The 27,880-nt window shown below is 33.3% G+C and overlaps 1 protein-coding gene and 1 non-coding gene across 2 annotated transcripts in view; both read right to left on the bottom strand.

Moving 5' to 3' along the window:
* Positions 1-27,880, bottom strand: part of LOC118197762 (uncharacterized) — a 268,218-nt gene that overhangs the window by 125,691 nt on the left and 114,647 nt on the right. The gene's annotated exons all lie outside the window — the stretch shown is intronic.
* Positions 16,925-16,997, bottom strand: TRNAT-UGU (transfer RNA threonine (anticodon UGU)). Its single transcript has one exon. It is a non-coding gene; the product is annotated as a tRNA-Thr (tRNA).

Genomic DNA, 27,880 nt, shown 5'->3' with positions numbered 1-27,880 from the left:
TTACTCCATAAAATCTAACCTTCTGATTTGTTTAAATGTTAACTTAAAGAGAATCCCAAATAACAGTAAATTTATACTACGTATAATAGAGAAGAATATTATCTGATCACAAATATGTATACAACCATTTGGAAACGCTGTGCTTTCATATTACACAGCTACTATTTCCCAAGTTCCACAAAATTCGCGTGTCTTCGATACATTTTGGAATCTATTGTCAGTCGCACAGATCCTTTTTAATTAAGTCTCATCTAAGAAACAGGAAGTTACCCAGAATGATATTTTTGACATCAAAATTATCCCATTTTTTATTTTAACTGAATTTATTAGCAAGTATCTTTGTGCTATTACATTATCGTCAATGTTTAAAGTGTCCCTTCTTATTTTAAACTTTCGTCCTAACTGTTTACAAATGGCTATTGCTTATTAATCTGGACTTTAAAAAAATATCTGACTGGTGAGAAAGCAATTATTAAATTTCATATGCAAGAAATGATAGAAATAGACAAATAAAATAAGAAAACGAATGCATAATATTATACGATTTTCGAAACACTCTCATTTTCGAAAGTTTGCGTTTAATTAAATATGCGTTAATTTTATATATGCATTATTAGATTTGCATTAAAAGCTTTTAATTAGATATGCATACACACAACCGCTCAGATCTATTCATGCAGTATAATGAGTATAATGCAATCTCCTGACGATCTCAGATCAGTTTAATTAATTTTCAAATAACGATGTATCAAAGAAACCGTAGGAATTAATTCTTCCTAGGAATAGGAAAAGAAAGCCTTAGGAATTAATGCATTTCTAAAGCATTAAACTTACATAAATATTATACTAATAGTCTTGTTTTGAACAAAAGTAATTATGATTATTCAGAGAGCTCACAGCATTACTTTTTTTTTTCTTCACAATATGTATTTGTCCCACAAGAATGTTTACACAACATCAGTACCAAAAGCGCAGCAATTAATTGTGGAAAAGTTTCTCTAAATATTATCCATCTCTTGCGGAATCGAAGGGCTGCCTGAATATTTCAAAAAATATCTTGCAAAATAAAGATTTTTAAATTTCATCTGATGAGGAAATTATATAAAAGGCAGAAGGCAACTTCATTTACATATTAAATAAAACTCATAAAATAATAAACCAAAAATACAAAAGAATCCTTGCAAATGAAAAGCAATCATTTTCTGAATAATGCAAACTTGACTTCGCTCTCTGCCAGTTCCTTCAACAATTCCTTTCTATTTCAATTAATACGCTCGAAATCAAAATTCTGCCTTTACATAAGAATTCTGAATGGCATTCAACGAATTTCCTTACATACTATTGTTAACTACTAACACATTTATAGTATCCAATATGATTCGCAATCGATTTTCCGGCTATTAGAAGGCCACGCAAGCAACTTTAATTCTCTGACTAATTTCGGATGAAATTTCCAGTGAGAGAATTTTGTACAAAAGCTTTTCTTATTGCCTACCATCCAACATACCTTATTCCAAATTTTGGTTACTTACGATTTTTTAAAAACTATTATTAGAATCGCATTTTACACACACACACACACACACACACACATAGACATATATGCAATAAATATGTGTGTATGAGTATTTTGAATTATTGTTTTTGTATTTATTTTACACTTTCATAGTCTCTGATTTATCGGAGTCTATAAAAGTCTGTAAAACTGTGATATTAGGTTCAATGCTGTTTGCAGCACTGAGCCTAATATCACAGTTTGCCAAACTCAGGTCTCATATATAACACTTGTAAAAATAAATACCGTATACTGCTCAGACAATTTCAATTTCTGAGATTTACAGACATTAACATAAGCATTTTATTTTTTTACTTCCTTGTACGAAGTAAAAAGGAAGTATTGTAGACGCGAAAAGATTCAGGCAGCATATTTCAACGAAAATATCCATTTTGACAGCTATCGAATGCAATTTAACGATGTTTTTGCGTGATATCTGTACGTAAGGACAGAATAAAAGACTCATTTTCTCCAAAAAAATTATAAAACTGCTTTAAAATTAATTCTGAAGAGAACTTTTAGTGGCGTCTGTACGAACGTATGTACGTATCTCGCATAACTCAAAAACGAGTAGCCTCAGAACGTTGAAATTTTGTATATAGGACTGCTATAACATGTAGATGTGCACCTCGTATTTTGGTTGCAATCGGCCGCACCAAACGTATATAAATATATATATATATATATATCCACTCTGTTACCCGCCATGTGCCATGTGCGTTTGCATATAGTTAATTTAATCGTTTTTATTAAATATCGTTTTCATTAATTTAATCGTTCATTCTATAGTTGCCACAGAACAAAAATTTTCTTATGTCACATGGGTGTCATAATAAGCCGTGTTTCCCAAAATTTCCTAAGCTTGTTTAATAGGCTGTCTTTTCATAACAAATCCTGCATACGCAATTTCAAAACGTCTGCAAAGAACTCTTGATACAGATAGAAATTTTTAATGCTTGAAAGTTTGAATTAAAACTTGAAAGATTTTGAACATATGCAGAATTTAATTTTAATTTACAATTAAAGAAAAAAGAAAGATTTATATGGTAATTGCTAGTTATAAAACAAACGGCAAACAGTATATAAGGCAGTGGTCTCTAAAACAAATTGCATTCGGAGATGCGGGCCGAATTCGCGATCTGAAAACAGCCCATAAGCCAGAATTTTTTTTTATCAAACTGAAAAATTTATCAATAAAATGAAAAATACTTTTTATATATATTTTAAATTTTGCTTACTAAATGATATCAAAGCATACATAAAAAATGATATAGCAAAGGTAAAAAAAAGCCTTTTGCATTTCAAATATATTGTCAGCTAAATATTAAATTCTTTCAAATAATTCTAACATGTTTAATTAATTTCTAGGTTTTCAGAGAGAATTTACCTAGTGGGACAAAACTTGAGAATTAACAATAAAAACCTAGTGTCTTTCTCTTATTTTTTAAGTTGTTCTTTGAAGCATAAATAAAAATACATGTTTGTATGTATATAACTATGAAGTTTTTTTATTTCACTTATTATTTATTGACATTTGATGGCATTCGAAGTTTGTACGCTTGAAGAAAAAGTACTAAAAATTATCTTCCACGCAGATTGTAAATGTTCACCATTCAATCCGGTTCTTTTCTCACTAATTTTCGACTGTGAAAAAATATATATAAATGTATTCCCGAATTATTCCCAATGCATATATAAACGCATTCTCAAATTATTCCAATATATGTATAAAAGTGTTTCTATATAAATGTATTCCCAAACAAAACGATTACTCTTAATGCCAAAGTTCGTAACTGAGTTTATTTATTTTGTGACAAGTACGAATAAAAGTTAATAAACTGTGTATCTTCAAATCTTTGAATAAGACTTATATTGCACTGTAAATTAACTAGCTTCATTTATATTACACTGTAAATTAACTAGCTTCATTTATATTACACTGTAAATTAACTAGCTTCATTTATATTACACTGTAAATTAACTAGCACCAGCTCTGGTGAGTTATTCATGTTCGTCTTTAATGGAAATAAAAATAATGTAAACTCGGCTTCAAATAACTAAAATCTTGACATTTTTGCATTGTTACAATAAATACATAATTGAAATGTCTTCGCCAGACCCATAAAATCACTTCGTCGGCCACGCCCACCAGATTGAAATCAGTGGTAAGGTATAATTCTGTATTATTGATTTTGTCTGTATTAGGTACACGTTTTATAAGAAAATAACTGATACAACGAATTTTTGTCACTTTCCTCAAGATTTCGTTGTAAATGGATTTGACTGTAATAACAACTATAATTATTAAATTATTTTAATGAACAAATTTCAAGAAGTGTCTTTATCTTAAGAATCAGGGATATTTATACATCAATCAATCATCAAGTTTTTCCTCCTCTTGAAAGGAAAATAAATTAGTAACTCTGTTTAAGTGACGGATATAATTAATCTAAGTGACAAAATACGCAAAGTAATGATGAAATTGATTAATGAACCATCCAGACAGACTAAAAGACGGAAATAAGCATCTAAACGATTATAACGTCATGACTATTATTTCTAGCAGAAAGGTCTATGTATTAGAATCAGAAGGTCTAAAAGAAAACAGTGGTAATGCTTTTCCATTGTAACACATGCTCCAGAATTTTCTGTAGTTTAAAACGAAAACTCTTTGCTTTCTGTGATGCATAACTTGAATACATACGAATACACACAGATATCGTAGCGCTCAAATATTCTAGTAATAAAAAGCGTCGGATTTTATGTATTTGCTCAAAGCAGCTGATCTATAATACCCGCCATAATTAAACTAAAATACAGGGAGGGCAAGATAAAACTGGTCCGAAAAATGTGTATAATTCTGATACTAAATTTACCATTCTTAATGAGCAGAATTTCCTCTTGCTGTCCATTTCGTACCACTTTGTCACTAAGATTTCCACTGCGTATTTTGCTGGAGGTTTCGCAAAGCTGCAGGAAAATATGCAATGAAACATTCTTAAAATATTAAACAAACAGTTCAGCACACAGCTGTTGAATGTTGCATTTAGCTGTTGAATGCAATACAAAATGTTGCTAACGGTAAAACAACACATGTTAATTGTTGAGTTCTGTACGAAGAACAGTACGTTTTTCACGAACTGTTTGTTCTTCGTACAGAACTCAACAATTAACATGTGTTGTTTTACCGTTAGCAACATTTTGTATTGCATTCAACAGCTAAATAATGTCTATTCCAATTTATAATCTTTGTGTCTATTCTCTTTGCTCTTCATAGTACGTTCTTAAGTAATCCCAAGAACAATTTCCCAGGCGAGTTTTATTTTGATCACATTGCTTTTAATTTATTTCTTTTTACAATTGAAATTTTGTTATTCATGATATAATTCAAGTCCCAGTCAAACATTTTTAACAATTTGCATTCAAGTTCCTTTAAAACAATTTTAGAAATTGAACTTACTAACTATGGATTCACTCTTTTAAGATAATTCTACTAAAATTAATCTTAGGAGACAATATAATCAATATTTCTTTAGTAAATAAATTATATATATATATATATATAAAGTAGAAAGAACAAAAGATAAAAGACCTATGTGGTCAAAAATTTTGCGCATTGTGATGCAAAATTAAGGAAATTAGAAGATAATTTTTAGTACGCACGCTAAAAAGTTGCTAAAAAACTGTTGCTCCGCGAAAACTTCACCATAAGCAAATTTAGTTGCAATGAATTGTGTTAAAAGAGAAATATACAACATTTGAATATTTGCAAGTAAAAATTAACAAAAATAGTAAGCCAAATGTTAAATTAAGTACATTTAAAACACAGTAAAAGTACCAATCAATTGATCGAGATAAAAATAAAAATTAAAATTAAAAAGCGGTAAATGGTTGATTAGCCCAATTCGAAGTTCATTTTGGCACGTCAGGGGAAATTTTTTCAATGAATTTCGAACTAAGCTAATTCCATCACGCGTTTCGCTGAAACAGACAATTGAAACTGTACGCTAAGATTTCCACTGCGTATTTTGCTGGAGGTTTCGCAAAGCTGCAGGAAAATATGCAATGAAACATTCTTAAAATATTAAACAAACAGTTCAGCACACAGCTGTTGAATGTTGCATTTAGCTGTTGAATGCAATACAAAATGTTGCTAACGGTAAAACAACACATGTTAATTGTTGAGTTCTGTACGAAGAACAGTACGTTTTTCACAAACAGTTTGTTCTTCGTACAGAACTCAAGAATTAACATGTGTTGTTTTACCGTTAGCAACATTTTGTATTGCATTCAACAGCTAAATAATGTCTATTCCAATTTATAATCTTTGTGTCTATTCACACATTTTTCAATGAATTAAATAAACAATGTCAAAAACTTTAGTCTCAATTCTCTGTTCCAATAACCCGACGCGTCCGCTTACATTAAGGTGTAAAAAAGATAATAAATAAATAATGGAAAGGAAATGCCGATGTACAGAAAAAAATACATAAATAGCGATATGCTATTAGTCAAAATATACAAGACCTTATGGGTGGACCTGCGAGCTTAAAGAGTTAATACTTTGTAAAAGTACCATAAATTATATTTAAATCAAAACGGAAAAGATTATATAATAGACGAATTTGAAGCAAGAGTCTTGCCAAGACCTAGAAAAATCCTTTAGAGAAAAAAATTATCAAAAACAGACCTGTATCATTGCCGTCTTCCTTGGTCAACGAAGAAACTCGAAAAGGGTGGGCAAACCCCGAGCGTGCCCACTGCCCTCCAACTCGCCGGATGACGTAGAAAGTGAAGGGAAACAACGTCACTGGGTAATAGCCAATGTAAAGCGACTGACCGTTGGCAAAAAACCTGACTCATTGCAAAGAGGGGTAAAATGTGTTGATAAATGCGGAAAAGGTTCAAAATGGCGTCTTGTCTTAGTAGTTTGAAGAAAATTGGACTGGATAAAAGAGAAAATGGCTAATTCAACAAAATATTACGTAAAATGGCCTCTAAAGTTAGCAGAAAGAATGAAAAAATAGTAATTTGTTAATTAAAGTCGTAATTCTTCAAGCTAGAGGGCGTTAAGCTGCCAGAAACGAAATAACCCATAAGTTAATAACAGAATAGAATTGGCTAGCAAATGTTTAAAATCGATTTAAAAATAGAATTAAAAGTATTGTGCCAAATTTTAAGAGGAAAAATAGACGTTGTGACAAGAATTATTTGTACATTTATACATTAGATCTTCAGAATTAGCCATCCACTTTAAGCATAAAATTTCATTATCTAACTCGAAAAATCTAAAAAATGGTAAGGTTAATGCCAGCTTTTTTTTAATGTATTTTTAATTACTTTTTGAGGAATAAGGTTATTTTTCAATATTGTGAAGAAGTATAGTACTTCTTCTTGAAGGTGTTTTGTTGTATTGCAGATTCTTTTAATTCTAAGCAGCTGTGAGTAAATTGTGTTGAGGATGACTCTTTTAGAAATATTTGAATTCCAGTTGGTTAAATTAAGTGTTGAAAAGTTGAATTCTCTTCGTTTGTCATAGACTTTCAAAAAATTGTAATCTATAATGTGCAAATCAAGGTAGACTATATCATGTTGCACGGTATTTGTAGTATTAAGTTTTAGGCATGAAGGGTAGATATTAGCATTTTCAATCTTGCTGAAGTTGTTGAAGGCTATTACATCATCAATATATCGAAAGATGTGTTGGTAAAATTTATGATTCCTTATTGAGTGAACGTATCAAAGTCAATTCTTTTGTAAAAAGGAATAATTCACAGACAGCAGTTGAAAAATTACCTCCCATAGGAATTCCCTGTATTTCTTTAAATATGTTGTTCTTGTTGAATTGAATATAATTATTGAAAAGCACGCACAAAAGAAAAAGTTGCCGTTTTTCAGCATTTAATATTGTAGAAATTTGGGGAAATAACTCGGGAAGAGCAAGTAAACTTTTATAAATTTCTTCAAGTGGCAAAGTAGTATAGAGGTTTCCAAAGTCGTAGCATTGGATATGTTCTATTTTAAGTGTATTTAAGGTTATTAGAACATGTTCGTTACTTGAAATCATCCATTTGCAATATAGATCTTTAAAATCGTAATTATTAATGAAGTCACGTGTGAGATGAAGTTTTTGTGCAAAGAGATAATCTATTTATAACCTTTAGATAACTTTTGGTACTATCGGCAATGAACCTAAATTTGACCGAAGTCTTATGAAATTTTGGTAGTGCATATAGATTTGCAAATCTGTTATTATATTTGCGAGGACGGATTTTAAGTTTTTTATGAAGTGCATTAAATTTATTGAGAAGAATTTTAGTGCTGGTAGTAATCTTTTGATAGGTGCAAGCGTTATTTAATTCTTTATTCAGAATGTCGAAATAAAACTTTTTTCAAATAACACTAAAATTGTTGCTAGCTTTGTCAATCTTTGTGATGATAAAGATATATATACATATACATACATATATATATATATATATATCATAATAAAAGCAAAGGAAATGACGGAACACTGTAGATGCGTGCTTAGATCCATATTGAAGAAGAATTTTGATTGCGTAGTATTTAAAGAGCTTGGAAGTCGAGGCAGTTTCAATTCCATATTTATTTCCAATTGATATTTGTGGCCACAATCACTTGGCACTCTAGTCGTGCCTTTCCACAGAAGATTTACATTTTTGATGTTGTTGGGATAGAAAGCAAGCCAGCGAAATTACATCTTAGCACAGTAGAGAGCAAGAGCTGAAGTGCGTAGTTATGAAGGATGGAAGCACGCGAAGAGGAAAGTTTTTGTTTGCAATTCGGTGATTGGTCGTCAAGAGGCATCTGGTATTAACGGTTACGTAAGATCGCATGATTAATTTGAATGACGCAATGCAGATAAGTTATTACGATTTTAGAATAGAGAGGAAGAATTAATGTTTATAGTTATATTATAATTCTGATTCATACATTTTTATCTTGCATATTTCCCCCCCCCCTTCAAAAAGAAAAAGGCTTAGCGACAGAGAAGCCTTTTTAAAGAGAAAGAGTTAAAGCACTAGCAAATGTAAAAAAATAAAAATAAATCATAAAATTTTTGTCCTGTAAAGTATAATTTATAAATATCAATTTTTTTAATAAATTTTTTAATTTTTAGAGTCCTATTGAATTTTTCAGCATTTCAGTCCAAAAGTCTTTTTGTTTGAGAGTTCACATAATCATAATTCTTCAGGGAAGGTTCTTGTTATTAGAGAATATCACAAAATAAACTTTTACATAATCATTACTTATAATTAAATGTAATGCACTTAAATATTTATGATACTTATTTCTATACTGATAAATTATAATTTAACATCATAAATAATAGGATTAAGATTTTCAGAATTTACGGTTTCACCGTTATCATCTTTCATTTACAATTCCTGTATTTTACCAACTGGGAGGCCTCGCAATACTCCTAAACAAACCATATCCATCAGTAGGGCTGTCCTCTTGAGCTAACCAGTGTGTTTGTTCTATGCACTGGTGGCCCAGGGTGCCTAGGCAGTTACTTGAAAAGGCCTCCGTTCCTTGCATTAAGGTAACTGGCCTTTGATAACTGCACTAATACATTCCATAATAAAAAAAATATAATAATAATAATAATAATATAAAAAAATTACACACACTCATAAAATGAGAGCCTCCAACATTATCTTACTTGAAGAGGGTGAAGGGAACAACTGTACAGAGGTAATTACAGGCCTCTGCTTAGGAACCCAGTACTCCCTCGACATACACTATATTTAACATGCATTTACCATAATTTCATATTACGCATCTGTAATAATTTCACTTATTTTTTACACCTACTTCATTTTTAGAATAATTATAAAATTCGTACTCAAAATTCTCAACAAAATTTCAAAAACATAAAATCTTATCTTAATATCCTTCCCTATGAATAATTTAAATAGTTTAAAATTCGTTACTTAATTTGCTCACACATAATTATGAAAAATTAGAAAAATTAATGAACAAGAATTTCAGATTTTCTCAAAACAAATTGCAGAAATTTTAACCAAAGTTGAAATGAAAACTATAGAATCCGCAGCACATTAAATAATTTAGTTCCTGAGCTAGATTCACACGAATATAATAATTTTTGAGCTGTTGAAAAAGCGGAAGTGCAAATAATTTTCTGTCGCACATACTTGCAAACACTAACTCAGATCGACCTTGAACCAGCTGTAATGCTGAATTCCTAAACGGTAATTCACTGATGATTTCCTTTTCACTAGGCATTCGAACTTCTCAATTTATCGAGAGATTACTTTCAATCTGTAAACACTACGCGTGATTATTTTTTTGAAGCACTTGCAAAACACCACAGCAGAAGAATGATCTGTTATTTTTTAAACACTGAAAAAACAAACTTGATGATTCACTTCTTTCACATTATCTTGGATTTATCACAAAACGATGATTTGAAGAGCAGAACTAAATTTTCCATTGAGGTTTCAGGCTGCAAGAAACTATCTTACCGGCTTATTGTCATAATAAAAGGAAAGAAAATGACGGAACACTGTAGATGCGTGCTTAGATCCATATTGAAGAAGAATTTTGATTGCGTAGTATTTAAAGAACTTGGCAGTCGAGGCAGTTTCAATTCCATTTTTATTTCCAATTGATATTTGTGGCCACAATCACTTGGCACTCTAGTCGTGCCTTTCCACAGAAGATTTACATTTTTGATGTTGTTGGGACAGAAAGCAAGCCAGCGAAATTACATCTTAGCACAGTAGAGAGCAAGAGCTGAAGTGCGTAGTTATGAAGGATGGAAGCACGCGAAGAGGAAAGTTTTTGTTTGCAATTCGGTGATTGGTCGTCAAGAGGCATCTGGTATTAACGGTTACGTAAGATCGCATGATTAATTTGAATGACGCAGTGCAGATAAGTTATTACGATTTTAGAATAGAGAGGAAGAATTAATGTTTATAGTTATATTATAATTCTGATTCATACATTTTTATCTTACACACACACACACACATATATATATATATGTAAAGTATAAAAAATAGGACGCTTTGCTCTATGCGAACCAGGAACCTTTAATTAACTTTCTGCAATTCAGGATCTTCCCCCTAGACCAATACTTTCCAGAACATTCGAGCTTATTACGTAACCCCTTTTATAAATAACGAAGTCGCACCATTTTGCGTCAGATTGATTGCTTCTCTCCTCCTGCGCTACAACAGTTACTGCTGCTTAACCCATCTTTCCTTTGTCCATAGTTATGACGCAGAAAGTTTAAATTTAATCGTACTTAGTTTAAATCACTATTGAATATGTAATTTGGAGAATTTCATCTAAAGTAAAAATGATCTGCATGGAAAATTGAAATAAAGATATGGAACAGTAAAAAGTGAAATCCTTCTGTGTCGTCAACGGATGCTGCCTTAACACTCAACCACAACAATGTTCGGAACTCATGTGCCCGACTGCTAAAATATCACATATATAGTATGTAAAATATAAAAAATAGGACGGCTTTGCTCTTTGCGAACCAGCAACCTTTAATTAACTTTCTGCAATTCAGGATCTTCTCCCCAGACCAGTACTTTCCAGAACATTCGCGCCTATTACGTAACCGCTACTATAAATAACGAATGCGCGCCATTTTGCGGACAGAAGCTTTTCTCTTCCTCGGCTGTTAGGATCTATGCTACTGCGTTTATCATCTGTCTTCCTTTTGCTAGAATTAGTTATGACGCAGAATGTACAATCGTACTTAGTTTAAATCACTATTGAATATGTAGTTTGGAGAATTTCATACGAAATAAAGCATGATCTACGGTGAAAATTGAATTAAAGCTATGGAATAAAGATGTGCACTTAAATGCTAAATCATCTTGTCTCGTCATTTGCATACCGCCTTACCACTCTGCAAAAGCAACGCCTGAACTTTGATGCCAAGCTTCATCACGACTGCTGGAAAATATACACGTATATATATATAGAGAGAGAGAGAGAGTATTGTATTGTACACCAGGCAGAACTATCGATTTTTATGAAGAATTTCAATTCGGGCCTGGCTCTGGAAGGCCCAGGAACATAAATGTGGGGCAAGATAGGATGACTGTTCGCCACGCCTGAACCGCCCCAACGGTATCTTTGTCGACTATTCAACGCACTGCAGCCACGTCTATACTTCCCGTGGTACCGTCCACCATCTCACGGCGAGTGTCTGAGGCGGGGTTACGCTCACAGAGACCTCTAAGGCGTTTGCCTTTGACCCCACAACATCGGCGAAGTCGTCTAGAGTAGTGTCGCAGCCGATCATCATGGCTGCCATATGAATTCCGCTTTACTCTTGAAGCAGATGACCACCGCGTTCGTGTCTGGAAAGGACGGGTCCAGCTTTCCCAATCAACTTTTGTTTTACAAAGGCATACAGCCATAACCCCTGGTGTGATGGTGTGGGGCGCTATTTCTTATGACAGCATGTCATCTTTAGTCATCCTCCGTACATCTTTAGCAGCTTAACGATATGCTGATACCATTCTGTGGCCGGTGGCATTGCCCTTCATGGCACGTCATCCTGGGGCCATTTTCCCAACAAGATAATGCCAAGCCACATACCGCTCGCATATCTCTGGACTGTCTCCGTGCGGTTGATACTCTTCCTTGGCCAGCAAGGTCACCAAACCTTTAACCAGTCAAGCATGCCTGAGTCATGCAGGCCGCAAGATTCGGGCACTACAAAATATAGCATATCTAGAGCAACAACTGATGAATGGCTGGCACAATGTGTCGCAAGATGACATTAGGAACCTCTGCCACTCCTTGCCTCGACGAATTCAAGCATATATTGCCGCAAGGGGCGGTTCGACCAACTACTAATTTGAACACTCAATGGGTGATTGTGAGCCGTGAACAGGTACTATGACCTTGATTTTTTAATTTAATTATCTGTGTATGAGCTATACATATATTCAATTTCATCCAAAACAACCACTTCCTTCACGGTGTTTGGAGATTTTTTTGCAAAAGAGTGTATATAATATATGCTGCTTCAAACGCATTAGTATAGCTGGCGTTTTCTTTATTTTTGTTTATTATTATTCATTTGAAAAATAATTTAAAATTTCTGTGCATTTGAAAAGTCATCAATAAATTTATTAACACAATCTCTACACTGAATTCAGAATGATTAAGAGACAAATAAGTGTTATCGCATTTTTTATTGCGATTTCGAAATGTAGTATATACGGAAATATTTCAAAAGATATCTTTCATTGTGTTTGAAACATATTTAATGTATACGTCACCTGATGTATGCTTATGAATAGCAGCCTTTTTAATTTTCTCCGACATATAACTATAAACTTCCTATTTTAAAAGAACTGGCACCGTTTCATACCGTTCTTTATCATCAACAGCTTTCGTTTTAAAACTTATTTAATTTTACTTATTTGAAATAGGCGGAACAAATCAGCAAAGTAAGAGAAATACACATTACTAAATTATTCCGCAAAAACAAATGCAGTTCAAACATGCGTTCATAAAGTATGGAAACCCTAATATCAGAAATTAATTATTTATTTAATACATAGAAAATAATATTGGTTTTTCATATGCACAGGGAAATGGTATCAAACCAGCACAGGGGACTCATTTCCCTCTGCAGATTTGAAGTGCGCCAATCAGTGTGCAGATTTGAAGAGCACTCTGCATAATTCAGAATTTGTATTTGATAATAAAAGCAGCAACATAATTATTTCGAAGGAACTATGGCTACCTAACTCTCCCTGAGAGTAATCTGCCTAAGACAACGATGCCTTCATGGACGGCCTTTCTACAAGTTTTCAAGTCGAGTCAAATACCGAATTCAGTGGTCTCAGTACTTAAATGTTCATTGCATGAAGTTCAGTGCTCTTAGGCATTTAGACACTGGTGGACAGGATAATCTGAAAATTGCTAAAGGTCTAGAAACCAATATAAGTGGTGAAACATTTCATGATAGGCGACCCCCTACTATCGTGCATTTTCATCTAGCAACAAAGACACGTCTAGCTTTATGTACTGTAATAACATGGCATTAATACTACAGGTTAGGTAATTGATTAAGGCAGGTTATCTACCTACGGAGATGAATGTTTTCGGGAAGGAATTTCAAGGGCTTCGTGGAAGACGTTCCGAAAGAAATTAATTCGTATTCTCGCTATACATGGGATAAAGTCATACAGACAATCAGTTCGCCAGAAAGGATTTCGGGTCGAACCATTAATATTCAGTAGTCTTATCCATTCGGCTATTAGCGGTCCATTACTAAAACACTCCAAAAATATTTGGATTTTAAATAAATTTTCCTACTTAACATATCGAAAGTAAGTTACATAATTACAAGCATATTAACAAAGTAAATTTCAGGAGCTTAAAATCCACCTTTCATAACAAAGCGCAAGTAATTTTTTGAACATGCGTGTTCTAACGCGAATTAGTATATATATTTTTAGCACATCTCTGCATACCTAATGGTAGCACGATTATCATACTTTACAAAAATCATACTTTACAAAAAGAAATGATAATAAATATGTTATCATTTCAAAGAAATGATAATAAAATGATAATTTCAAGAAATGATATCAAAGAAATGATAATAAATATGAAATGATAATAAATATGAAATGATAATAAATATGTTACCCGAATCATACTTTACAAAAAGAAATGATAATAAATTTGTTAATATTGTTTTAATTTTATTTCTGTCTTAAAAATAAATTCGTGTTGATTGTTTTAGAACACGAGTTACTAATATTTTTTAAACTAATTCTGTAGACGAGCTCAAGTCATTTCTCAACCTTTGACTACTTTTGATTACTTTTCTGCCATTTCAGAGATACGTGCTTTTTTAAAAAAACTGTTGTGAATTTGATTTTTTATAGTTTTAAACGAAAGAAATGGAAATTATATTTTGAATATTACTTTTTATATCCCAATAGTTATCTTTTTACCTATATAGTCATTAGACTTTTTTGAAGCAGGAGAAGTGAAAAATTAGAAGTGCTCATGACGGGATCGAATTCCGGACCTCCCGAATATGCGTCGAGCGTGCTTCCATTAACACCACGAAGGCATGTGGCTAGGCGGAAGAAAATATCTTATGCACTGATAAAATATGTTTCTTAAATTGACTGTTAGATGTTTCTGTTGATAACTTTTTATTCTTGTTTTGAATTTAAAACATAGCAGGTTATTAGGAAAAATATGGGCCCTCAAATACTACTGTCAATTATTTTTTTCATTTTTATGGTACATTAAAACACAAAATGCGGATGTTGATAAATTGTATGCATATTGTTCACTGGCAACTTAAAAGCTCATAAAATTAGAATATATCAAAATCGTCTAAGAATACGCAAAACAGTGAGGATTATCTCTCTGAAAACGCTTTTCGCATATCTTATCTTAAAGGTTAAATGTGAGTTGAATTAATGGCCAATAAAATGCTTCTAGAGTCCGTCATACTTTTTACACGCCAAGCACAACAAGCATTTTTTATATAACTCAACCTAGAACACGTATTCCCAACCTTTTTCTTGCACCGGTCTTCCTTTAAATTAACGGTTTTCTTCATTTACATTACAGTTTTCTCTCTCTATATATATACAGAATATATAACAAAATAATAATATAAATAATTGCATAAAAATAGTTTAAAGGTAACAATTAGACTACGAATATGAACGAAAGTTTAGGAAAAAATGGTTTATTAAATTCCTATTTTACTAATTTTTGTATTATTATTATTTTTTAATTTTTCAAATATGCACGAGTTTTCAGAAACAAAGTTACAAATTCTAACAACACAAAAGTTTGACTTTAAATCATGTGATGGCTGTGCTTAGTGCAAATTTTTTAACTTTTGGCATATGTAACCTGCTTAATTTATTTCTTAAATCACCTCGTTCAAAAGTATCAATCTGTTTCTTGTTTTGATTTGTAAATCATTGACTTGACTAATGCTTGTTGCCACTAGGTAAGAGGATGGAAAAATCAATGATATCGGTTTCGTAACAACTTTTATTTTGGGATAACTTAGCACACCTATGTGTTTTGAATAAGACGTCTGCTTGAACATTTTTCTTCAATACAATACAGTCTTCTAATATCATAATTTTAATATATTTTTTTCTTGTATGATGTGTTTTGTATTATATGGAAAAAAATAATCATAATTTTATAAACGTTTTTAATGAATGATATACGAATTATGCCCCTCAATTGCCTGCAAATATCTGGCTACTGGCCCCCCAATCGAACCCTTGATCATCACTGAACGCTCCTGAAATTTTGTCAGTGGTAATAATTTAAAATCAAAGCATATTCTAATTAAACTTTAAAAATTAAAATTTTTTTCGCTTTCAGATTGAGCTTTTGCTCTGAACAGGATGATGTTTGTAAATTGTCTTTTAAATATGCCTGGTTACTATAGATCTCTAATAACTGTAATTTAAATTAGCGCAGGCATCTCACAGATTCATTTTGCTAGGTTTAGGACAAATTTATACAGACAACAGGATAAACGTAATTGGTAAAAAAAAAAAAAAAAAAAAAAAAAAAAAAAAAAAACTCATAAGATGTATGACGCCAGCGAAACGTATTTCTAGATGTCTATTGACATCCTTACTATATGTTTGTTTTAAAGTAGACGAATATGGTTAGGAAGACACTGGAAACTTCAAAACGCATGCTTTCTTTCTGAAGTTCGTCTCAAAAAGTCTTCTTGGTACCCCTTCGTTTCGAATAATAAGAATTTATTCGAAACAAGAAGAATACCAGAGTGGAGTGAGTTCCTTATTAAAGTTCATAATGAGTCAAATAAAAGCTCTAGTTGCATACTTATACGATGATATCATCGTTACATTTCAAACTCAGCATAATTACGCAAGTTCTACACACAAACTCTTTTTAACACGTCTTGTACTTGTTCTGTCAACTATGAATCTGGAAGAGGGGTATTAAATCAAGAGTCTTCGTCACACCTTCGATTCTGAAGAGCGTGAAGTATACGGAATTCCTCCGCGAACCTAACTCTGATGAAAAGGATGGAATAGGACAGTTTTATTGCCGTGATTAACGTCTTCCTGGATAATCGTAAAACTAATGGCCACATAACCGCAGGTAAAACTAGTCAAAAGCGAATGTAACATGAACTGCAGAATGAATGCCCCTCGAAGCCTTAACATACATCTTGATAAATTCAAAGATATGTAACAGCAAGTTGAGCATTACCACGACGACATGAATGGACTTTGAATATTGTTATCAGTAACAATATTGTAGAGACATTAGGTAGTTTCGGATGCTGGAGAGATGAAAAATTAGCAACGCCTTCGCCGGGAATCGAACCACGGACCTCTGGAATACAGGCCCAGTGTGCTGGCCATTACACCACGAAGGCACGCTAGGAAGGCGGGAGAAATACCTTACAATATTACGAAAGTATATACAGGAATAAGCTTTGGAAGCTAAATGCGAACGTGATTTATATTATAAGTGTTCCGTTATCATGAAACTTCTTACTCCATTTTGTATGATTTTGGAAAACATTTGCTTCATACATTTTGTTTGAAATTTTTAATTAGAAAATGCATATTATTCGTTCTTACACACTTTTAATTACATTTCATTTAACTTTCAGGCCATATCATTCACATGTTAGGTTGCTCTCTCGTTCCCCTTATTAGCAAATACTCTCTTCTGAGTCGAGAATTCGAATGAATTAACATTGCACATGCAGTTTCTTTATAAATGGATGTACCTAGGCATAACAGTTTTTTAATTTTTAAATAAAGGGCTTTCGTTCCATACACATACGTGGTATATTGCAAGAACACTATCACGTTAACAAGCAATACAGTAGGCACCGCTTAATGTGATCATGTTTGTCCTTATTATTTTGATAACATTAATTGAATGATAACGTTAAACGATGAGGAGAAAAATGTCCTTCAAAACAGCAATGGAATTTAACATAAATAAGTAGTACTTTCACAGCATTTTAATTACGAGCAGGCAAAAATTTGTTTATGATCTGTTGTTCACAATGCCTTTAATGTAAAAGTTCATTTATGAACTATCCTTAACGTTTCAGGAAGCTATTTGACCGATGCTGAAACCCTAATCTGAATACATGAAGGGCATCCCCATGTTGAAAGAGTAATGTAAAATTAAAAATTATTAAAAAAAATTTTTTTTAATTAAAATGTTTGTTTTTTCCACCCCCCTCCAGGAAGCAAGGAATACGTGGAATTTGCCAAAAATCCTTTTGCTCTTGAAAAAGAGAAACTGCATCTGACCGCCCTCAAAATCGATAGAGTTGTTCAAAAATCTACGCCAAACTGAAGCTGCTTTTTGCGCTTAATTTTAAATGATTGACTAAAATCGCAACCACGCTATCTAGAGATTTAATACCTTACTTGGCGATATTTCTTTATCAGTTGTCAAATATTATAATCTATTTTAACCTTAGTCAATCATTACTCCAACTTTCAAAAGTTTATTCAGTAGTATTTTGATCATATTAACCAAATGGTCGATCACAATAAATGAATTACTTTCCGTATTTTCGTATACAATCGGGCAGGATATCAGTAATTCGATAACAATATCCGAATGATAACATTAATCGCGATCATATTAAGCGGCGTCTACTGTGAATTCGACATTAGGTATTTTTTGGAAGCAGGCAAGATGAAAAACGCGCTGAGCGTGCAGACCACTACACCACGAAGTCTGGCTAAGGTGAAAGAAATAACTTATAAATTAACCTTACAGTCAATAAACTCGGCTCCAGATTAAAATGGACTGCGGTTTATGAATTCGATAAAGCGCAATTTAATATCAAATTTTCTGCAATCAATTTTTTACGGAAATTTTTCGTTTTAAAAAATAATTGAAATATTTTTTTTTTTTTTTTTAACCTTCTCGTTGTATATTTGTACTTCCTATTATGAATATTTATTTTATACGTCCTTGTGAGAGTTGAATTTTTATTAAAAAAACTGACTTAAGTATACCACTGCTTATATAATTTTAATTATATTACCGTCAAAGTTTATATGGGCATTTTTAGTATTTAGGCTGTTAAAATAAAAAATTATATTTCTGGCAATTGTTTTGTATTAGCTGAGAAATGCTTGGCGCCAGAGCGGAATGTTGCCTAATGGCGCATGCGCCGCCGGAATTGGCATTGAAATGTATTCTGTAAAAAAGTGGATTTGTGTGGTACATTGGAAGTTGCGATTCATATGTTACGCTGTAAGGTGGAACCTAGCGCCTGAGTGTCGCTATGGAAAATAAAGGTATTTAAACTGTGTAATGTGTGTGGAGTTATTTTATTATGATATACAGCTATCGACAGGAAATAGAATACGTTAATACAAGTTTTGTGGCCGCTCAGAGCCGGAACAGCTAATGAAGTTTAGGAGACTGTGAATTTACTTTCGATTTGTGAAATGAAGAATTATATAGGATACTTCAAGATTGAAGTTCTGTAGAAACAAAAGGGTAAGTACCCTCCTCCTTTTTGAAGCTCATTGTACCATTTTGAATTTATTGACTTTTGCTAATTAAAATGTCACTAAAGGAGATATTAGCGAAAAAACGTACATTAAAAACACAAATAACAAAGTTAAAACAAAAGGTTGTGGACGGAAATGTCCAAGGAAGTGACTTGGAAGTACTAAAGAATAAATTTAAAGTGTTTGAGACAGAAATAAATTCTAATTTCGATTCTTTGTTCGGATTATGTACAGAAGAAAGTATTGATGCTTATGTAAAAGAGAAAGAAGAGATTGACGATATTCTCTTAGATGTAGAAGTCGAATTAAATCGCAAATTAGCTAAACTTTCCAAAGAAATTAAATCGGAGCTTTCGGTTTGCACGAATACTGAGAACAATGTTAAATTACCCAAAATTAATTTGCCAACGTTTTCGGGTAACTTACATGAGTGGCTTTCATTTAAAGATATCTTTTTTAGCCAGTGTTGATTCAAATCCTAATTTAACAGATGCAGTCAAATTACGGTTCTTAAAATCTGCGCTAAGAGAAGATGCTTATCGTATTGTGCAGTCAATATCCATAGTTGACTCTAATTATAAATTAGCCTTTTCATTACTAGAAGAAAGGTTCTCTAATCACCGCGAACAAGTGTATGCTCATCTGAGATGATTTATGAATATGCATCCTATGCAAAATGAGTCTGCGTAAGCAATATTAAACTTAATTGACATTACAAATGAATGCGTGAGATCATTAGAAGTTTTAAATCAGTGTGTTAACGGTTTTTCTTCCAATGTGTTTGCATACATTTTAGGGCAAAAATTAGATCCTAACACCAAAATATGGTGGGAAAGAAAATTAGAGAAAGAGAATTTGCCTAATTTAACAGATCTTATAGAATTTCTTAAAGATCATGCAAGAACTCTCAACGCTTCAAATAGTGTGAAACACAAAAAAAGTTACACATAGACTTACCGCTGTTGTTTCTAATGCAATGAAAAACATATGCAGAATTCGTGTAGGTTATGTAATTTGAGCAATCAGAAGCTTTTTAATTGTCCCAAATTTCAGAAATTAAGTTTAAAAAAAAAAGGTAGAATTTGTGAAAAAACAGAATTTATGTTTTTGTTGTTTTAATTTGCACAGTGTGAGAAATTGTCGTTCTAATTACTTGTGCAAGAAGTGTAAGAAAAAACATAGCATTCTCTTGTGTTATCAAAACGAAAATAATTCCTTTGGCACCACAGTAGAAAGAGCAGACACTTTAGATCAGGAGTTGGGTGATCAAAACAGCAATGCGTTAAATGTACACGCACCTGCATTTCAAGCTAAAACTCAAAACGAAACTTTTACAGCCTCTACGGGTACTAACAGTGGGAAAAACGTGATATTATCTACTGCCTTTGTATTCATTGAGACGACTGATGGAACTTTAATGAAGGTGAAAGCGTTATGTGATAGTGGAAGTGTTTCTTGTTTTTGTACCACTGAATTAGCGGATATACTTAATTTAAAAAGGGAAAAGACAAATATTTCGGTTTGCAGTATATCAGGTATTTCAACTACGATAAAAAGAAAAGCAGTTGCCCTTATCTGTAATCGGGAACAAACGTATAAAAGGAAACTAGAGGTTTTGGTAATTCCAAAAATAGCAGGTTTAACTCCCGCAAAGTTTATCGATGTTAATAACCTTGTGATTCCTGAAAAGGTGAATTTAGCGGATCCGGAATTTTATAAACCAGAGAAAGTAAACCTGTTGCTCGGCGCGGAAGTTTTTTATGATATGTTACGAGCTGGTAAAATCTATGTTCCTAACACAGGCTTGATATTACAAAATAGTGTGTTTGGATATTAGGCATTAAAGATGATCCTTATTGTCATGAGGAAGACAAAGCATTGGAAATATTTAATAAGACAGTTTGTTTTAAAGCTGGTCGCTACGAGGTTACTTTACCTTGGAAAAGGGACTGGAAGGAATTAGCTGATAATTACCGAGTAGCGGAAAATAGATTAAAAACTCTTGCAAAGCGAATGAATTATGACAAAACACTGTTTTCTACATATAGTGAAATATTAGATGATTATCTCAAGCAAGGCATCATTGAAAGAGTGTCAGATGTAAATATACCTATCGGTAAACCAGTATTTTACCTACCACACCAACCGGTATTTAGAGAAACCAGTGCTTCAACGAAGACTAGAATACTGTTTGATGGCAGCTCACATGAGTTCGGGCAACTATCACTGAACGATTGTCTATGGACAGGGACAAATTTAAATCCTAATATGTTCCATCTGCTAATTAATTTAAAATTAAATAAAGTTGCAATTTCAGCGAATGTAGCAAAAGCATTTTTGCAGATTGCTTTGGCAGAAAAGGATCAAGACGCAGTGCGATTCCTGTTTGTGGAAAACACACAATTAAATGATCTAAAACTAGCGACATATAGATTCAAGCGCGTAAATTTTGGGACTAAGTCAAGTCCGTTTTTGTTGGCTGCAACAACTAAAGAACACATTAGGAAATATCGAGATGAGCAGCCAGCTGTATTTGAAATATTGAATTCTTGCGTTTATGTTGATGATTTTATTACTGGACAGGACAGTATAGATGAGACTCTAAGCTTATCGCGAAAAGCTAAACAAATTATGAGTGCAGCAAATATGAACTTGCGTAAATGGGCATCCAATGATCCTGAGCTGATGAGAAAATGGGAAAAAGAAGATTTTGAGATCCATCCACATAAAATCAATGACTCAAACGAGACACTTAAGATCTTGGGAATATCTTGGGCTACTAATGAAGACAGTCTGAGTATAGACACAGACAGTTTGATGGAATTCCTTAAAAATAAGCGTAATACGAAACGGTTCATCTTGAAAACTGCCAGGAAGATTTTTGATCCCTTTGGGTTAATAACTCCATTTACTGTCAGACTTAAATTCTTGCTACAAGAACTTTGGGTTCGAAAATTGACATGGGATGCTGAACTACCTACAGATATCTGTCAAGAGTGGGCAACGTGGTGCTGTGAGTGTCATCATCTAAATAAAATTGCAGTTCCAAGATTCATTTTGAATCCCGAAGCCGATTCCATAGAGATCCATTGCTTTTCAGATGCTAGTCAGAGGGCGTACGGTACTGTTGTCTACGTAAAACTGCGTAAGCAAGAATAAATTTCTGTGAGTTTCGTCGCATCAAAATGTCGTGTTGCACCTGTGAAAAGAATTATGTTACCTCGTCTTGAATTACTTGGTGCATTATTACTAGCAGCCCGTTTAGGTTCTGGAGTGAAAAAATTGCTCGATCAAAAGAAATCCTCGAGAATATTTTATTGGACTGATGCCAAAATAGTGCTGTGCTGGATTAAAGGTACCAGTACCAAATGGAAATCTTTTATCGCCAACAGAGTTAACGAGATTAGGAAGTTAACACAGCCGACAGAGTGGTTCTTTTGTCCAACAAAAGAGAACCCAGCAGATGTTATGACCCGTGGTGTTCAAATTGACTTTCTTGTGAACTGTTCCAAATGGTGGTCATGCTGTGACTTTCTAACATGCTCAGAGATTCCTCATCACGACTTATCAATTGAGGTAGTTGAAGAAGTGTGTCCAAATGAACTTAAAAAGGACAATGAACTGCATAACGATTCTAACTTAGTTTTAATTGCATGTAATGAAGCAAACCTCTTTAATGATATTCTTAATTTGTCTTCTAATTACACTAAACTTATTCGTATTGTAAGTTTCATTTTCAGGTTTATCCATAATCTTAAGAACCCTCGGGTAAAGAGGTACGTAGTACTTACTTTAGAAGAGATAAAGGATGCTGAGGTGTATATTTTATTAGAGGCCCAAAAATGTGAGTTTAAAGACGAAATAAATCAATTAAAAAGAGGTAAGTGTGTAAATCTCAAAAGTAAATTAGCATCATAGAATGGGTTTCTTGATAACATGGGGCTAATTAGAGTGGGCGGACGATTGTCCTATTCGGACCTACCCGCTAATAGTAAACACCCTATAGTTTTACCTAGTTTAAACATCGTTTAACTACTATTATTTTAGAGCATTTTCATTTGAAGTACTTTCATTTAAGATCACAATCACTGTTACATCAGGTAAGACAAAGGTTCTGGCCACTCAATGGCAGAAATAATTGTAGAAAGATCATCTACAGACGTGTGACATGTTTTAAAAACAAACCCATCACAGTTCAACAAATAAAGGCCGAGTTGCCCAAAGAGTCACCGTCACACCATCATACCCATTTAACATAACTGGTGTTGATTTCTGCGGCCCATTTGCAATAAAGTTTAAGAATCAACGTAAGGGAGTTTTGAACAAAATTTATGTCGTAGTATATGTATGTATGAGTACAAAAGCCATACACTTAGACTTTGTGACAGACCAAACTAGCCAATCTTTTATTTCGAGCTTAAAACGTTTTTTCTCTAGAAGGGGAAAATGTACTGGAATAATGAGTGATAATTCTAAAACCTTTATTGGTACTAGTGTAGAACTCAAAAAATTGCAAAAATTGGTTGAGTGTCCAGATGAGAATTTAGCGAGTTTTTATACCACTGAAGGTGTAGAGTGGAAATTTATTCCTCCAAAGTCGCCAAATTTCGGCGGAATTTGGGAGGCCGGGGTTAAATCATTTAAGACTCATTTGAAGAAAGTTATTGGTAATCAGAGATTAACTTTAGAAGAGTTTTTAACTGTTTTAACTGAAATTGAAGGAGTATTGAACTCCAGACCTCTTACTCCAATTTCAGCTGATTACGATAATTTTGAAACTTTGACCCCAGGTCACTTTTTGGTTAGTAGACCTATCACAACTCTAGCTGAGCCAGATTTATCCAAAATAAATGAGAACAGACTTTCTAAATGGCAAAGAATCACTAAGTATACACAAAAAATTTGGAAATTATGGAAACGTGATTATCTTAATAATTTACAAGAACGTCACAAATGGAAATTTTTAAAGGATGACGTTCAGTTGGGAACTCTTGTATTAATAAAAGATGAAAATTTGCCTTCAACCAAATGGTTAGTGGGGAGAATAGCTGAGGTTTTTCATGGTAGCGATAACAAAATGAGAGTAGTAACTGTAAGATTGCCTAATCAGCATTTTCTGAAACGAAATGTTCGAGATATATGTATACTTCCTGTGGAGTGATGGTTTATTTCTATTATAAACTGGTATTTGTTGTAATAATTTGAATGTATATTTTTCAATATTGTGATTTGTTATTGTGAAGTAATTTATTGTAGTGCCTTTATATTTACATTTATTTAAATAATAGTTTTGAAATTGTGAATTTCAACGCCGGGAGTGTTTTGTATTAGCTGAGAAATGCTTGGCGCCAGAGCGGAATGTTGGCTAATGGCGCATGCGCCGCCGGAATTGGCATTGAAATGTATTCTGTAAAAAAGTGGATTTGTGTGGTATATTGGAAGTTGCGATTCATATGTTACGCTGTAAGGTGGAACCTAGCGCCTGAGTGTCGCTATGGAAAATAAAGGTATTTAAACTGTGTAATGTGTGTGGAGTTATTTTATTATGATATACAGCTATCGACAGGAAATAGAATACGTTAATACAGCAATCTTATATGCTGTAAATGTAATATTTAAATTTATTTAATTTTGTAATGTAATATTTAAAAACACGACTAAAACATAGAACAACGCCGCCCAACCGGGATAGTGGTTAGTGATGCTGACTGTCGCACCGAAGTGCAGGGCTCGGATCCCGGAGAAAGTATGGCTGTTTGTAAATGTACAGTGTTTGTTCAGCAAAAGGGCACTCAAAACATGCGGCGAGCCGAAAGTTCTCTCGAGGGATTGGTGATAGGGAAAGACGGATGAGAGACACTCGGATCCTTCCCCCCCCCACACACACACCGCGGGGTACTCCTTCGAAATTGGAGGCGGAACTGAGCTCTGTTACCCGTAGGGTGCTCAGGGCTTTTGCCAACGGCAGGCGCAATCTTGCCTCCTTGCCACGATGAATTTCGTGGGCTTGCTCTGATATCAAACAAGCGAGATTAGTCACAACAACAAAACGTAGGAGATGGATATTGAAACGACTTAAAAACTATCCTACGCATTGTTAAAAAAGTATGAAATCAAAATTAATTAAGAAACCACACTAAGCCATCTTAGCGTATCTGACCATTCTGACAACTCTATACACTCAGCACAAAGGTTACAGAAAAATTTTGCATAATAAAATTTTTTAGCAATTGGCGATGTTACGCAAGTCATGACTTTTTTGCAGTGGTTCCAGCCTTTTTATGCAAGTGAAATGTTTTCGCAAAAAGGTCGTGTCGTTCTATTTAATCCGCTAATTAAAACGATTTTGCAGAAAAATTAACAAAAATTTTAATTTCACAACATTGCTTCGGCATCATGGCGGCGGTTTTCAGATTCAAATCAAAGAAAAATATGGTCAGATTAACAAAATACTGAAAGGTCGGTGACCCACATTAAGCATTTTACAGAAAACAGATACAGAGATGTCGATTTTATGCCTGTTTTGGTAATCCTTTGGCTGTTTAGAAGATACTATGACTCTCTATTCTATAATGATTTTATACCGGTTTTTAGGTTTTTCGCTTAGCGTATATTGAACCACCCTTATGCAGAAGTAATGGGCCAAACTGAAGATCTTTCTGAAATTTTCTATTTTGCGAACTTTTGTCAGTAAAAATTTTGTGTTTCACTAAATTCAATATTTCAGTTAATTCATTCAACAATTCAACCGGTTGAAAAATATATAAACATCAAAAGCAGATATCAGACATCGGCAGCTCGGAAATAATTATGCTTATTTCGCTAAGCACAGGTATGTTAAGTAGCTGACTGCTAGAAATGAAAACTCTAACAAGCCATCACAGCTTTTCTTCTCGGAACAAAAAAACAGCAGCGATTATGGTCCATAATTTCGAATACTGGGAAAAATTAGATTTACTGCATATTTGGTTAAAGACGGTTTTTGATGTAACAGAAATATAATCGAAGTTTATATGGGTATTTTTAGTATTTAGCCCGTTAAAGTACATGTTATGGTCTGAAACTTTACGCTGGCTACATGCAAGAATTACAAACAGCTGACGGGTCAAAACTTTTTTTTTACAAAATGAAAAATTTTGTTGTCAAAATAAAAAATATTCCAAATAAATCTTAAGTATATATTAAATTAAATATTAATCAAAACTACATAAACAATACTAATAATTTCGCTTAAGAAAAAGTTCAAATTTATATTTATTAGCTCAAAAGGTATGTTAGTCCCATGGAGGTTAGAATAAATGCAGTAAGCCTTACTCCGTATGTTCCGTACAATGAAAATGAAGCCATGTACACATCTCTCTGTACACATACGTATGTACGTATATGCGAACGTACAGATGTCACTAATAAAATCACTTTTGAATCGATTTTAACCCATTTTAAAATCTTTTTTAGGATGGGAACAGCCCTTTATTCTGTCCGTACGTACAGACGTCACGAAAAAAAAACCATCCAAATGGATTAGGGAACGTCAAAATGATATTTCCGTTGATATATGATATCCGACATTTTGGTATATGTAACACTGAATTCAACTTTTATAGGGGCACCTTGCCCTTCGTCATAGTATTTATAAAAGAATGCGTTTCTTTTAAGTTGAATCATTTGAATTTATTTCAGCAGAATATTCAAAGGGCCCTCTAAGCCTTCGGGCCCCTATGCGACGGCATTCTTTGCATACCCTTATTTACGCCACTGTATGGCAGCTGGCATAAGCGGTCTTGTGATTGGTTTTATTTACATTTTACTCGATGCTGTCTACAACTTAGCTATTCATCATTAAATGCCTGTAAATCTTCCGTTCTAATTTTAATACTGAATATAAAAGACTTCTTACTCAATATACAGAAAAATCACAAGAATTGCAAATAAGTATTTCAAATTTAATGAAATCCAAGTACAAGAAAATGTGTAAATGGAAACTACAACACAAACGTATACATGATAAAACCTTGTAGAACAGGGGATATTTCAGTGGTATTTTATGTAAATTATACCTAAGGGCATTTTTCTGATCTTGCGAACGTTGATATTTGCACTCAAAGTCAGTGTAATTTTATTTAACAGCAATTTTCGTACTTTTAACCGTGCGCAGTGGCGGCCGTCATAAGTCGTGATGTCACGTTGCTGACATTTCCTTGGTTTCACTTTTGCGACGATAGGTTTACTCCATCTACTCTAACCTCCCTGGTTAATCCCGAATCGGATATTAGTCTCAAAACGGCATTTTGCGTTGAATCACTATAAGCAGCGTATCACTTTTCAAATTGTTGCCAATAAATATTATCGCCTGCATTCTTTTTTAAGATCTAAATAAAGAATTTGCATGAATGTATGCATGTTTCTCGTACTGTGAAAAAACAACGGTACCTAGAGCCATTAGTTTTTAATAACGTAGTCCTTGAAACGAATATGGGCACTTGGATGCCCGAATTTTGAATTCCGAATTTGTTTTGTTATCTGTTTCATACTTTGTAAAGCTGTAACGAATTTTTGATAAACAAACTCAACAATTTCAAAGCGAGCAGTAGCAACACTGTACGGAAAAAAAAAACATACTTATCTTATAACGCACGAGATTGTCTATCGTATATTTTAAAGACATACTGTTTTTAAATATTTTGCGATTTTGCAGTTGAATCAAATTTTATATGGCGTAAGCGCCAAGAACCTGATATTTAGTAAATAAAGTAAACACACA

This window comes from Stegodyphus dumicola, chromosome 4 (genome assembly GCF_044657685.1).
Source record: "Stegodyphus dumicola isolate Sdum_Otavi_A_Nest chromosome 4, ASM4465768v1".
In the NCBI taxonomy this organism is placed as follows: domain Eukaryota; kingdom Metazoa; phylum Arthropoda; class Arachnida; order Araneae; family Eresidae; genus Stegodyphus; species Stegodyphus dumicola.
Note: the sequence above shows the minus strand (reverse complement) of the source record. Positions and strands in the feature narration are given on the sequence as shown.